Source organism: Bidens hawaiensis, unplaced genomic scaffold (assembly GCF_021521415.1).
Source record: "Bidens hawaiensis isolate Kalapana, Puna unplaced genomic scaffold, B.hawaiensis_p1.1 tig00002273_1, whole genome shotgun sequence".
Taxonomy (NCBI): Eukaryota; Viridiplantae; Streptophyta; class Magnoliopsida; order Asterales; family Asteraceae; genus Bidens; species Bidens hawaiensis.
In genome coordinates this window covers 3,206,764-3,223,173 of record NW_027491121.1, presented here as the reverse complement: position 1 = coordinate 3,223,173, position 16,410 = coordinate 3,206,764, and positions in this window count along the sequence as shown.

Below are 16,410 nucleotides of genomic sequence, written 5' to 3'. Positions count from 1 at the left end.
CCTCGATTCAAGGGTCCCGTTTGTTTTTGTTGCCGATGAGAGACCCCGCATCGAATGGCTTCGATACCTCCGTGTTCGGCTGTAGTCTTGACCAGATTGGTCCCTTTGCCTGTTTATTGGGTCGTGGAGTTTGGAACTCTACTTTAAACTTTTGCTTCAAATTATTATACCCCAATGTTTTTTCAGTTCTGGCAAACAACTTCGCCGCAGTCATGATATGATCCTATTTCTTTGGCATTCCATCTCTTCCAGTCAGTGTGTGGATCAACGTGTCACACTTGACATTTTTTCGGAAGGCACCACAAAGCATGTCCTTGCTTATTCCTCCGATGTTTAAACTCTCGTCATTGAATATGGTAATAAAATCTTCCACGGATTCATTATCTCGGCGGACAACGTCCAAAATTTCTGACTGGTCACGATTATGCTTCTTTTGTTGGCTAAACTGTTAAGAAAATTTTTTCACCAGGTCATCCCAGCTGGTAATTTGACCATCAGATAACTTTTTATACCATTCCCGTGCTGCCCCTGTTAGTGTCAATGAGAACATGTGACCCCAATAAGGGAGCGTCCATCCGCTAACACCACCCACCGCCACAAAGTTTTGAAGATTATCACTTGGATCAGTCATTCCATTATATTTACCCACCGATGTAGGTATCTTAGCATTGACGGGGAAAGGTGTTGTAGCGATGCTTGCTATGAACTTCGAATTTTCGGCAAAGGCCGCTGGGCGATACGGTTTAGTGAAATCTTCTTCCGCATCACTATGGTACACAGTATGATGGACTACATCTTGCGAGCGACTGCTTCTCTCCCGCGGACGCATCCTGCTATCACCAGTATAAAAACTGAAGTCTACTGGATGATAAGTCGAATCATAGCTATCATACTCATCTACATAAGATGGTATCCGCATGTCCATTAGAGGACGTTGGCGTAACCTCCATACTTCACCGAACTCTTGCTCCATCTGTTGACTATAACGGACTTGACTTCCTCTCACAGTCGGTGGAGGATAAAGAGATCTCCGAGGAGGTTCTTCATAAGTCTGAGTGCGGGCATGAAAATGTTCGTTTCGCACTCTGCATTCATATTCGGCTTCCAAACTTTCTTGTTGTATGCGGAGCCATTCCTCCGGGGATAGTGGTCCTCTAGATCTCTAATTATAAAGATGAGCTCTCTCCCACTCAGAATTAGCTGAATCATCCTCCAGATCCAACACTGAATGAGTTCGGCGAGTGTCTCTCATAATTCGTCCAAGGTCATCAAAATTTGAACATTCGGGTGCCATGACGTCCCCAAATTAGTGGGAGTAGGCCTAGTTGGTACAACGACACGCTCGAGGGTACGACCACCTGGTGTTACATCGGTGATTCGTGAACCCGGAGCTGTGACACGTGCAAAAATATTTGAAGCAAAATATTCAGTTACTTCCGTGTTAGTAACACGTGAAGTAGGTGCAGGAGTTCCCGTCGGCCCTTCAGGAAGTTTACTCATATTGAACGAACAACGAAAACTTATGCAATTCTAACACCAAAACGGATGGCGCCAATGAAGAAACACTTATCCAATCCCCTAATCGGGTCCTGGATCCAATGAGTCCACATAGTAGAATACAATAACCACCAACACAATATGAGTACAACTTCCCAAAGTCCAGTGACTGGAACCTGCAAAACAGACACCATGAGTCTCGTTACGGGAAGGAAAAGAGGGGGGTCTTCACGTAACCACCATCCGGCGTGAGAATCAGTACAGTTCTAAGTAGAGAAAGTACTAACGTAAATAGAGTAAGTACAGCGAGAGTATATGTGAGTGGATGGATACCTCATATAGTTTAACGAGGTATTTATAGCCGAAGGATGTGGGAAGGTGATTGGGCCAGCTGTCCCTTTCTAGAAGATCTCAATAACCGTCTGGATGCGTGTCCCTTTGTGATAGGTTGAGATATACGTCCCATGTGTATGGGTATAACAACTTGGACACGTGTCACCATTTGATAGGACGGATAAACCCCTGGCCATGTGCACGGTTATAACAACCTGACCAGATTGTAACATCGTGAAAATTTAGAGTTCAAAATGTAAACTTTTCAAAGTGTAGGGACTAAAATGGCCAAATTCCAAAGTTGAGGATTTAAAATAAAAATTCTGTTTTCTTGACACATAGGGTACGCGCCGGATCAAAAGAAACACCCATCGCAGTACGCGATGGGGTGTCTGACATCGAGACACGTGGTATGCCACGTGTCCACACGTGGCACACCGGTCGACACGTGGCCACACGTGGCACGACGTCCGCCACATGTCAACATGTGGCAAACCGTCTGCCACGTGTCAACAAGTGGCAGACCTACTTGGTGACTCACCTGGGCTACGTCGCGGTACGCGACGGGTGCCCAGGGACTGGGCGCGGTATGCGATGGGCTTCCGAGTTTTGCCTATAAATAGCAGCCATGGGGTGTTCATTCCAAACATCCAAATCTGCTCTCACATCTCTCTACTCTCTCTCTCTCTAACCATACCTCGATAAGCGTGCCATGCTTTCTCGAAAAGCATGTACGATCCCTCGTTTGTGTAACGACGTTTCCTCGATGTACGTGCCACCCTCCACCCACATACCAAGAAGGTGTTTGTTATAATGGCGATGAATCTCGTAAAGCGTGTCGACGAGTATTGAAGTTTGGCGTTATCTTTTTACGACCAAAGTTGATCGAGAAGTGAAGCGGCGTCGGAGTGCTGCTCGAGTTGTAAGGTTTCCAATACGCTAATAAAGGTTAGGCATAACGACAGATTCAATATAATATAATATTATATTAAAGGCTTAAGCCTTAAGTCGAGGTTATACTCGATGCCTCGATAAAAGAGAAATAAACATAACAAAGAAATGAGTGAAAGAAAAGATATTGAATATTGATACGTATATATGTGTGTAAGTATATATGTATGCTCTTTGTTATGAAAATATTATTTAATGAATAATGAGTATTCTTAAATAATAAAAGAAAAAGAATACGTTTCTTGGAGACGAAGAAACGTATATTCTTAAATATAAACAAGTAATGTTTTGTTAATAACTCAAAAGGGTATATTATTATCCCGTCTTTTGAATATATGTAAATATTATATTTCGATCCTTAAAGTTTCATAAGACTTCCGCAAATTAACGTAACTCCGATTTATTTACAATTATGGTACCAACTATTGGGTCACACACCTAGGCCTAAGATGGGGGTGTGACAGGTTGGTATTAGAGCCATCGATCTTAGCGAATTGGGTATCATAAAACCATACCCAAGCTTCAATCCAAGTATAGGAAATAATTCTTTATGTGTTTTAGGGATAAGATAGGCTGGTAACCTTTTCTTTCCCTCCACATTCAAAACCACCCATAATGTAGATGTCATTCAAAAGTTGGATGGAAAATTATGTACGCAAAGCCAAGGAAGCAGGAATCGCTGAACCCTACCCCGAGGATAACATTAGTGAAGGATGCTATGAAGCATATTTTGACCAAGATGTGGAACACGATTTGACCAAACCTGTGTACTACCCCGGAAGTAGACACTACCCAATAGATGTTTCCGATAGTCCACCAAGAAACGAACCACCAAGACATTCAAGCTATCACCCACCAACCATAGCTTTGTATCAACCCTCGGAGATTCCCAGTTATCAACCATCATAAGAACCACAAAACTATCCCACTGGATATTTCCCAAATGCAAACCCATCCTATGCTTTCCTTTCAGACCGACCCATAAAGGAAGAACCACGAACCTTATCCTCCTACTGGATGCAGTGCCACTCTGACACACGGAGATGGCTAACTGGAAGCTCCACAATAAATGAAGTCAACTCGCAACCCCACAATGACGAAGGGCCATCCTGCAAGCACAAAATGAGGGTAATGATGCCCTACGAAAGTTTAAAGATGCCTCCAATGGAGAACGAAACTACACAGCCCATGGAGGAAGATGAACCGGAAGAAGAGGAGGATCCCGAAGAAGAATAGGACCTCGATAAAGAGGAGGACCTTGAAGAAGAAAATGAGGAAGAGCCGGAAGAAGAGCATCCTGGAAATCCCAACGAGATATCAAGCTCAATGGATGGATCACTCACTTCCCATAACCCAAGCTACGGTTCCGTCGATCCGTATGTTCAATATCTGGAGCAACTAAGGAACCAAGCTTCCCGCCATTTCAAGGAAGGATTACTTCAATCCAAGAACAAGCCGATGAGTTTCGCGAGCAAAATCAAGCCGCCAAGACATACCTCCACCTTGCATATGACCAGACTTACGTCCCGTATCCTGAACCAAGAAATCACTACAAGATGGTGACACTGGGTTACCGTGACCCACCTCCACAATATGGATACCTCGACAAGGTCCCGCAGTCGTATGAAGAGAATTTGGATCGTGCTCTGCATGAGACCGACGACTGGAGAAAGAAGGTAGATGAGGAAGGAAAGAAGAAGAAAAAGATGGGAGAGAAACTTCTTCACAAATGCAACAAGTTAACAAGGGTAGTGAAGAAGTTCTTGAAAGACTGAAGATGGTGGGGAGAAGTGAAATGTGAAGCTATGAGTAATATAGTTTTATATGATATGTGTGTAAAAACGAACGTCTGGGACGTTCTCATGTAATGATAGGATAATATATATATCGTTGGAACGATATATATATTAGTATTGCAAAATAAATAAATAAATATATATATATATATATATATATATATATATATATATATCTTGTGATATATATATGTGTATAATAAAATTTGTGTTTAATAAAAGAAATGTTAAAATTTTCAGACTAAATTGAAAAAGATAAAAGAAAATGTCTGAACAAAGTAACAACAATGAAAATGCTCGTAAAGAAAAAGAAATGAAAGACAATGGGAAAGACCCCGCGGGAAATCAAGATGATGATATTCCCAAAAAATACATGTCTAAAATTCAAAAGATGATTAAGGATGCGGTGAGAGAAGAGTCCATAGCTAGGTCTCAATCGAAAAATTCAAAACATTCTCATTCCGTTAATCCTTCTCGTAAATCCGAAAGATCCCGTCTAAACCCGTCTCGAGTCGAAGAGAGTGTTCATGAGTCTAACGCTGACGCTGGAGTTAGGCAAAAGTTTAAGAAAATGAAAATTAGTGGGTGTTCGTTTAAGGACTTCAAGTACTATGGACCGAAAGATTTCCATGGTGATAAGGGAGCCATCACGACTGTGAGATGGCTTAAGGAGATGGAAACGATTGTGATTACAAGTAAGTGTTCTGATGAAGAGAAGATTCAGTACTCCGCCTTAATGTTTAAAGGTGAGGCGCATGAGTGGTGGAATGCTCTGTTGATGAGCAAAGGGAGATATGTGATGTATGGCTTGAGTTGGAGTGAGTTTAAAGCCTTGTTGATGGCAAAGTTATGTCCTATGCATGAGACCGACCAGATCCAAATGAAATTCCTCAATCTCAAGGTCGTGGGGACGAACCTTCGTGAATACAATACCAAGTTTCACGAATACTGCCGTCTGGTTCCTCAGCTGGTTAACCCTGAGTCTAGCAAAGTTACGAGATATATTTGGGGACTGCTGCCGGAAATTCGCGACATGGTGAGGTCACACTTACCTCAAACTGCTGACTCTGCAATGGAGTTGGCCGGATATTTGATGGGCGGCATGGTTCGTAACAAAGAAGAAGACAAAAAGGTTACGACAACAACAACTCAAGGAAGGACGAGTGGAGGAAACAATCGATTCAAAGGAAAAGGCGTCAACCAAAGTCGATTTAATTCAAATGCCACGCAATGCAAGACTTGTAGGAGGTATCACAAGGGACGATGCAACTTCGCCCCGCCTTCTAAAGTTTGTGAATCATGCAATCGCACAGGTCACGATGCTGCTGATTGCTGGAAGAAGAAGATGACTTGCTACAATTGCAAGGAGATGGGCCATTTAAGTTTCGAGTGCCCAAAGAACAAACCCGCTGCTGGTGGTGCGGGTGGAAGTGGCAAGGATAAGAAAGGAAACGCTCGAGTCTTCGTACTCGACACAAAAAGGGTCGCTAACGTGCCAGAAACCATCACCGGTACGTTTTCAGTCAACGACACCTATGCTAGGGTTTTATTTGATTCGGGTGCAAATCTAAGCTTTATAGATTATAATTTTTGTAGTCTATTAAACGAACCTTTAATAAAGTTCGATAAAACTCTAAGCGTCGAGACTGCTAGCGGTGAAATCGTTAAGATCTCTGAAGCCCTTGAAAACGGAAAAATCCTTTTAGCTGGTTATTTTTTGCCTATCTGTTTGTTGCCCATGAGTCTGGCTAGTTTTGATATTGTACTTGGTATGGATTGGTTATCCGATAACCATGCTCGTATCATCTGCAATAGCAAAACTATTGAACTTCAAGCCCCCGATAAACGAACAATTCGAATTAAAGGGGACAAAGACGCTGGCCAAGTTAGCATAATCTCTATGATTAGGGCTAACAAATGTTTAAATCAAGGATACCTCGCATTCATGGCTTACGTCACCGAATAATCTAATCTAAAATAGATCAAAGACGTTCCTATCGTTTCCGACTTTCCTGATGAACTTCCTGGTATTCCTCCCGATCGAGAAGTAGAGTTTAGGATCGATCTGATTCCCGGTACCGCTCCGATCGCCAAAACTCCGTATCGCTTAGCGCCAACCGAGATGAAAGAGTTAAACAAACAACTCGATGAATTATTGGAGAGGGGTTTTATTCGACCAAGTTCGTCGCCTTGGGGAGTGCCAATCCTATTTGTCAAAAAGAAGGATGGATCAATGCGAATGTGTATCGACTATCGTGCGCTAAACAAAGTCACAATCAAAAACCGTTATCCACTTCCTCGTATCGATGATCTTTTCGATCAACTTCAAGGTGCTAGCTTCTTTTCTAAGATCGATCTTTGTTCCGGCTATCACCAACTTAAAGTCCAATCCGAAGATATTCCAAAGACCGCGTTTCGAACAAGGTATGGTCATTATGAGTTCACGGTCATGCCGTTTGGACTCACTAATGCTCCGGCCGCGTTCATGGACATGATGAACCGTATCTGTAAGCTTTACTTGGATAACTTTATTATCGTATTCATCGACGACATACTTATTTATTCTAAGTCAAAGGTTGATCATGAAGTCCACCTCCGAACTTTGCTTGAAATTCTTAGAACCGAGAAGTTGTACGCCAAGTTCTTGAAATGCGAGTTCTGGTTGCACGAGGTGCAATTTCTTGGTCACATTAGTAACGTCAACGGTATTCAAGTAGATCCCGCTAAGATTGAAGCAATCTCTAAGTGGGAGACCCCGAAGACGCCAACCGAGATTCGAAGTTTCTTGGGATTGCCCGGCTATTACCGTAGATTCATCGAAAATTTCTCTCGAATCGTCGTTCCCTTAACCTCCTCCTTAACTCGAAAGAATATCAAATATGAATGGGGAACGAAAAAACAAGAGGCGTTCGATAGACTTAAACAAAAACTCACCCAAGTACCTATCTTGGCTTTGCCAGAAGGTACTGAGGATTTTGTGGTCTTTAGTGATGCATCCCATTCTGGTTTGGGATGTGTACTAATGCAACGCAAGAAAGTTATCGCTTACGCCTCTCATCAACTCAAGGTACACAAAAAGAATTACACGACTCACGATCTAGAGTTAGGCGCCATAATCTTTGCACTTAAGATTTGGAGGCACTATCTCTATGGAGTAAGATTTACCGTGTACACTGATCATAAAATCTTGAATCACATTTTCGATCAAAAAGAGCTCAATATGCGCCAACGGCGATGGATGGAAACGCTCAATGATTATGATTGTGAGATTGTTTACCATGAAGGCAAAGCCAACGTTGTGGCCGATGCCTTAAGTCGCAAGGAACATGAGAAGCCCAAAAGGGTTCGAGCATTATGCATAGAATTTCAAATTGATCTTTTCGAACAAATCAAATCCGCGCAAAATCAAGCAATCGATGAAAACCAAATCTCTGACGAAAAACGTAATGGCACCATTGACTCGCTAGTCAAGGGTGATGATGGTATCCTTAGACTTGGCAATAGGATTTGGGTACCAACCGTTGGAGGACTGCGTGAGAGAATCTTGAACGAAGCTCACAAGTCAAAGTATATGATGCATCCCGGAAGTGATAAGATGTACCACAATCTCAAAGCAAATTATTGGTGGAATGGAATGAAAAGGGATGTCGCTTCGCATGTTGCGAAATGTTTAACTTGTTTGAAAGTCAAGGCTGAACACCAAAAGCCTTCGGGATTGCTTCAACAACACGAACTTCCTGTATGGAAGTGGGAGTTAATCACTATGGATTTCATTACCAAACTCCCGAAAACGACTCGACAACACAATGCAATATGGGTAATTGTGGATCGCCTCACGAAATCCGCACACTTCATACCCATTAATGAGTCATACTCTATGGATAGATTAGCGCGTATCTATGTAAACACCATCGTTGCTTTGCATGGAGTACCGTTTTCTATAATATCTGATCGAGACGGTCGTTTTACGTCTCACTTTTGGAAAAACTTCCAACAAGCACTTGATACAAAATTGAACCTTAGCACCGCATATCATCCACAAACCAATGGGCAAAGTGAAAGGACAATTCAAATGTTGGAAGATATGCTCCGCTCTTGTGTGATCGATTTAGGTGGAAGTTGGGACGACCACTTACCCCTATTGGAATTTTCGTATAATAATAGTTATCACGCAAGTATTCAAACCGCACCATTCGATGCGTTATATGGTCGAAAGTGTAGAACGCCTGCGTGTTGGTCAGAAATTGGAGGCAACCAGTTGTCTGGACCCGAGATAGTCCAAGAAACCACCGACAAGATTCTCCAAATCCGAGAACGACTTAAGACGGCACGTGATCGCCAAAAGAGTTACGCCGATGATCGTCGTAAGCCGTTGGAATTTAAAGTCGGTGAAAAAGTTTTATTGAAAGTCTCGCCTTGGAATGGCGTCGTTCGCTTCGGTAAGAAAGGAAAACTAAGTCCTTGATTCGTTGGACCTTTTGAGATACTTGAATGAATCGGCACTGTTGCATACCGTTTGCGACTGCCCGGGGAAATGCAAGGGATACATGATGTATTTCATGTTTCGAATCTGCGTAAGTGTTTGACCAATGAATCGTTAGCAATGCCATTAAAAGACGTCGAAATAAATGAAAACTTAAAATTTGTAGAACGTCCAATACAAGTTGAAGATTCGAAAATAAAGAAGTTAAAGAGAAGAACGTTGAAAATTGTGAAAGTAAAATGGGACTCCCGTAGAGGTCCCGAATATACATGGGAACTCGAATCGGAAATGAGAAAGAAATACCCCCAATTGTTCTTGTAAAGCAATCTCGAGGACGAGATTTGTTTCAAGGTGAGGAGGATGTAACATCATGAAAATTTCGAGTTCAAAATGTAAACTTTCCAAAGTGTAGGGACTAAAATGGCCAAATTCCAAAGTTGAGGGTTTAAAACAAAAATTCTGTTTTCTTGACCCATAGCGGTACGCGCCGGATCAAAAGAAACACCCATCGCGGTACACGATGGGGTGTCTGACAGCGAGACACGTGGTATGCCACGTGTCCACACGTGGCATACCGGTCGCCACGTGTCCCGCCACGTGGCCACACGTGGCACGACGTCCGCCACGTGCCAACACGTGGCACATCGTCTGCCACGTGTCAACAAGTGGCAGACCTACTTGGTGACTCACCTGGGCTACGTCGCGGTACGCGACGGGTGCCCAGGGACTGGGCGGTATGCGATGGGCTTCCGAGTTTTGCCTATAAATAGCAGCCATGGGGTGTTCATTCCACACATCCAAATCTGCTCTCACATCTCTCTACTCTCTCTCTCTCTCTCTAACCATACCTCGATAAGCGTGCCATGCTTTCTCGAAAAGCATGTACGATCCCTCGTTTGTGTAACGACGTTTCCTCGATGTACGTGCCACCCTCCACCCACATACCAAGAAGGTGTTTGTTATAATGGCGATGAATCTCGTAAAGCGTGTCGACGAGTATTGAAGTTTGGCGTTATCGTTTGACGACCAAAGTTGATCGAGAAGTGAAGCGGCGTCAGAGTGCTGCTCGAGTCGTAGGGTTTCCAATACGCCAATAAAGGTTAGGCGTAACGACAGATTCAATATAATATAATATTATATTAAAGGCTTAAGCCTTAAGTCGAGGTTATACTCGATACCTCGATAAAAGAGAAATAAATATAACAAAGAAATGAATGAAAGAAAAGATATTGAATATTGATACGTATATATGTGTGTAAGTATATATGTATGCTCTTTGTTATGAAAATATTATTTAATGAATAATGAGTATTCTTAAATAATAAAAGAAAAAGAATACGTTTCTTGGAGAAGAAGAAACGTCGGGTTTTAATATAAACTAAAGGTTTATAATTTACTTTTAAACTAAAGGTTTTCAAGTAAAGAAAATGAACTAAAGGTTCATCGAGGTTGAGATATAAAATAAGACTAAAGGTCTTAAGCCAGATCGTGTATCCGACTAACAAATATTTATACTCGTACTATAGGTGCGAGATAAAGAAGGGAAAGACCCTTGGACGGTGAGTGAAGCCGATCCTAAAGAGAAAAGGTGAATACGCCCCCAAACTTTTATTTATTTTAAAATGAGTCAAACTTGTTATATAAAATTGTTTACAAGGAACTATGTGTTCCTAAAACCGTTATAAATAAAGGGTATAAACCTAGCCCTCAGGCTGTGGTATACGTATGTTTGGATCCTTACATAGGTGGTACTATGCGATGAGTGGGCATGATCGCACCACCCTTGGTCGTAGGACGCTCTCCTGCAGGGAGTACGACCGTTGTGTATATTTACGGGTACTTAATTAAGTCGAACGCTGCGGTGTTTGCTGAGGTGACCTAGAGTAGAGGCTCATATTTATAATGTGTTATTTGACTTTGTTATTCCTAAGCCACGTTGGGCCGAGGCAGGCGTAGTCTCGAGGGGTAATAAAGTAAAAGCAATTATTTTGCGTCAGCATGTTCCCCAGCATTCGTTGCTGACGTATTTTCTTACATTTTGTAGATGAACAAGATTAGCACTTGGAAATATCAAAGTGCTTTGAATATCCGATGGCTCGGATTTATTCTAAAACTTAATATATGATGATTTGTAAATATAAACAAGTAATGTTTTGTTAATAACTCAAAAGGGTATATTATTATCCCGTCTTTTGAATATATGTAAATATTATATTTCGATCCTTAAAGTTTCTTAAGACTTCCGCAAATTAACGTAACTCTGATTTATTTACAATTGTGGTACCAACTATTGGGTCACACGCCTAGGCCTAAGATGGGGGTGTGACACAGATGTCATTCATCCATTGGCTGACGAGTCACGTATTGCCCAAGAAAACATCTTGGGAAACCTTCTGGAAGGTAATTAGTAAATGACAGCTGTCCTGAGGTATTGTCTCCCGGTCATCTCGTGCGGAAGAATACTTATTCCTACCGATGACTTCTGAGGGTGTCAGGATGCTTCCGCATGTGTCACGTGGGTGTTTCTCCCTTAGACAGTTAAGTGGCGATCCATATGTCCCGCGGGTGGTATATGAGCAATTCCTCTCCGACCCGCGGGTGGTACTTAAGGGTATTTGGGTCTTTTTGGTACCCTACCTCTATAGTAACATCCACATGGGTTATGAACTTTTTGGTGTGAGGGTTTTACAACATGTACCCTTTGTTTTGTGATGAATAGCCAATGAAGATACACTTTTCGGATTTGGCATCAAATTTCTTTCTGAATTGTGAGGGTATGAGACCATATGTAACACATCCAAAAACCATCAAATGAGGTTTTCGATGACTACAAGCTTCTAATAGGGTTTGATTTCTAACTGCTTTGGTTAAGGCCAGATTAATGAGATGAACTGATGTGACTAAAGCTTCAGCCCAGAAATAGTTTGGCAACCCATTTGTTTTAGCATGCTCCTACTCATGCCCATAATGGTTCTATTTTTTCTTTCTACTAACCCATTATGTTCTGGTGTGTATGCTACTATAGTTCGCTCTTAACTCCAAACGATTCACAATAAGAATTAAATTCATTAGAGGTTAATTCAACCCCCCCCCCTGTCCGATCTTAACACTTTAATGCTATGTTCACTTTCCTTTTCAACCATAAGCTTAAACAGTTTGAACTTAGCAAATGCTTTAGATTTTTCAGCAATAAAATAAACCCAACACATTCCAGTGAAATCATCAATAAACAATAGATAGAACTTACTTCCTCCAAGACTGATTGTCTGCATAGGCCCACAGATATCCGTATGGACGACTTCCAACGGTTTAGTAGCCCTCCAAGACTTGAAATGAAATGATTCTCTAGTCTGCTTGCCAACCACACATCCTTCACGCTTGTCAGCTTGCTTTATACTTGGAAGACCAATTACCTTTTTCTTGTCATGTAGTAACTGTAGACTCTGAAAATGATAATGCACATATCTTCGGTGCCATAATAGCGAGACTTCATCCTTGCAACTATTGGCAGTCTTTGGAGGTGATGTGTTGTCATCACCTGTTTCAACAACATTTAATAAAAACATGTTATTTTGAATGGGCACTTGCATTAATACTAATCTGGTAGACCTGATCTTGATGGTGCACATTCCGTCATCAAAGAGTAATGAATACCCTTTTCTCATTTGTTGTCGAACACTCAACATGTTGTAACAAATATTAGGTGCATAGTATACATCATCAAGTAGTCGGATATTACCACATTGTGTCACAATCTTCACTGTGCCTTTGCCTTCTTCCGCAAGTGCTTTTTTGTCACCAAGTCTCACATTCAGCTTAAAATTTTCATCCATAGAAATGATGCTCTCCTTACACCCAGTCATGTGATTAGAAGCTCCTGAATCCAAGAATCAAAGATAAGATGTATTACTTGTACCACAATCGTCCATAAGAGATAACTGATATGCAATACAAGCCATAAACAGGTGCTCATCATCTTCCTCTTGTTGGTCTTCGGATTCAGTAGCAACATTTGCACTTGAAGGTTCGTTAAGGTACCAACAGTCTTTCTTAATATGGCCAAGTTTGCTACAATGGCTGCGTTGAGGGACTTTGTTTCTTTCTTGGCTTTTTCCTTTGCCTATTCCTCTTTATGCCAGTTTCCCTCTCCCCCTAAATGATTTTTTTAGCTTGAATGGCTTATTACCATCCTGTAAAACTTGTAGGGCTTGCTCATCCCCTGTGCTAACTTTTTCTGGTTTTTATTTGCTATTCATTCTTTTCTTTTGTGATTGTAGGCACCCCATCAGTTTAATAGGTGTAAGAGAAGCCACATCCTGTCCAAACTCAATAGAAGGCACTACATAATCAAACTTTGAAGTGAGACTACGTAAAATTTTCTCTACAATAGTTTGGTCAGGAACAATTTTACCGTAGGCTTTCCTTTGGCTAATAAGAGCCATGACACACCCAAAGTATTCACCTATTACTTCATTTTCCTTCATGGCCAGATTCTCAAAATCTCTTCTCAAGCCTTGCAACTTTATGGCCTTGAATTGAGAGTTACCTTGGTATTCCATCTTGAGGATCTCCCACGTTTAATTGGTCGTTGAAGCAACAACAATTCTTGAAAAGAGTTGATAATGTATGGCTTGTTGTATGATAGCCATAACATGAGCATCTCTCTTTTGCAAGTACATCAATTTCACTGGATATGTTTCTTTTTCATCAAAGCCATCAACAACTAGATCCCATAAATCTCTAGATCGAAGTATAGTCTTAATTTGGATGCTCAAGTACTCGTAACCCTATCCTTTGAAGACAGGGATAGGTATTGGAGCAGTCGGAGAGGTACTTGTTAGGTAAGCCATGTATTAATGGTGATAAATTCAGCTAGGGTTTGTGGAGGAATCAAGGGTGGCTAGGTTTTGATCGGGATCAAATCAGATTGGCTTTGATGCCAATATAATGGTTTGATAATAATGAAAAAACAAGCGGAAGCTATTTGAATTAGATTTCTTTTATAGTAATTTTATCTGAATGTTGCATACATTCAATGAAATAACAAATCCCTTAAATAGAGATAAAGCAGATGCCCACAAACGGCTTGAACAAAAGAAATAGGCTAACATAACAACTAGACCCATTCAATCTATTTGAAATTTAAACAAACAAACTAATTATAACTTTGTAAATTATTCCCAAGGATTTTCATATTACCAATACTTGAATCATATTTTAATGGAATTCACGATCCATGTCATATGTGCCACGCATAATGTTTAAGTGAAAAGGTTGTTGGCCAAACAAGTCTTCCGAAGGCAAGCTAGCCAGTGTTTCGATGAGTACGCCCGCAGCGGAAAAAAAATTTAAGGGATAGGATAACGGTTTTATAAAGGAGATTTTTAATTTATTTTTTCTTTCAAAAATCAAAACACTTTAAAATTAGTGAAATGTCAACAACAAAATATTCATAAAAGAACATACACATGTATGTAGCTAATTATGTAAGTAAACGACTGGGTGCATTTAAATATTAGTATTTAAATACAAACACATGATAAAATACTATAAGAAAGGCTCAATAATACAGTGTGAGAGTGTGAGGACCACTGACGTACTGCAAATATTGATGAATAGCAAAATATCAAAAAGTCTTCTATCTAAAGTCTTTAGTAGACCTTTTATTTAATCAGCACCTACCCTCCATCTTCCACAAGTTACCTCAATAAATGAACACTTTTCTCACTAGGCACAAACTAGTGACGAAAAAAAAAAGTATTTTTTGGTCGTTATTCGACGTAGGTGGTGGTCTTTCCAAGTCTCATGAGAAGTGAAGGGCTAAAACCATTATTTTATTTCACTCTTTTTTCAACCTCATTGTATATTGAATATTAACGGAGTATTTTATAGTAAAGGGAGGGTAGATGGCAATTTTTCAATTTAAAAGCCTAGAGTCATTTTAAGATGCTATTCTTTATGGCTAAAATCAAAAGGTCTTGCGATTACCAAACACTTTTAACTTACCCTTATCCTGAAAAATACTAGTAAGTTAATAAGTTATATTCAAAGTCAATCCCTTCTCCTTGTCTTCTCAAATCTAACAAGTCATCTTTATTTAGTTTTTTTAATAAGGGAAATCGTCAATCTTTATTTATATATATCCCAAGCCAACTAGCACTATTGACTAGTTCGGTTTATCTTCTTGCAATGGAGTCACGCAAGCTAGAGATAGTTCTACACTCTGCAAAGGATCTACACGAGCGCAAACACTTTGGAACCATGGATCCCTATGCAACGGTTTGGTTGGCGGGAGGAGGCATGGTGTCTGAAATACATAAAACATCGGTCGCAAAGAAGGCCGGTTGTTTTCCTGTATGGGAATGTCCCATGAAATTTGATGCCGTTCCCTTGAAGAAAGACTACACCCTCTACTGCGAGATCCAACATGATGGGAAGTTTTTTGACCGCAAAATCGGAGAACTCCATGTGCCGTTTAAAGATCTCCTTGCTGGAGATGGTTCAAGGGACAAAGGTAGTTACCCTGTGAAGATACAATCTGGGGAGGTAATGGGGTTAATTATCCTTTCACATAAGTTCACAGATCCGGTGGTTTTTGTTGGGTTTCAACGGTGGTTCGGAACGAAAACGGATAAACTATTTTAACCCGTTTTAGTAATTATTTCGTTTCAATAGTTATTAATCAATATTAATAAACAAACTTAAACGAACTATAAAAACGCAGCGGAATATGAACGATTTAAACGAACCAAAAACCGAAACCCGAACCTGGATCCGATTACAACAATACGAGCACGATAAACATAAATAACAAACAACCATAGATCTAGTTTATCGATATACCTCGGTTATAGAAACCGAGAAGACACCGAGGGCTTAACGAAACGTGCTAGAAGTGACACAATCAAAATACAAGAACTCCGGTGACACGGTGGTGGCGGCTGGCGGCGGCGCAGCAACTTGCGACGGCGGCAGCGGCGGCAGGAGATGTCGGACAGCGGAGGACAGCCACGAACAGCAGCAGGAGCTGCGGACAGCAGCTAATAGCTGCGTACAGCAGCTGAAAACAGCAACAAACGGCCGGAGAAAGACCGGCAGTTGGTGGATTGGGGCACCGGAGGCGGCGGCGGCCGGAGGGCGGCGCCGGACAATGGTGACGACGGCTGGTGTGGGGTTAGCGGCTCTCGGCAGTGGCAAACTGCAATAATAACAGAAACAACAGTAACAGAAGGCTGTGGTGGTGTTCCGGTGAGTTGTTGTGGCCGACGAGAGGTGGCGGCGTTTTTCCGGTGGCCGGAAAAACGGCCGGCGGCTGTTGGTGGTTATATGGAGGCTAGGGTTTTTTGTTAT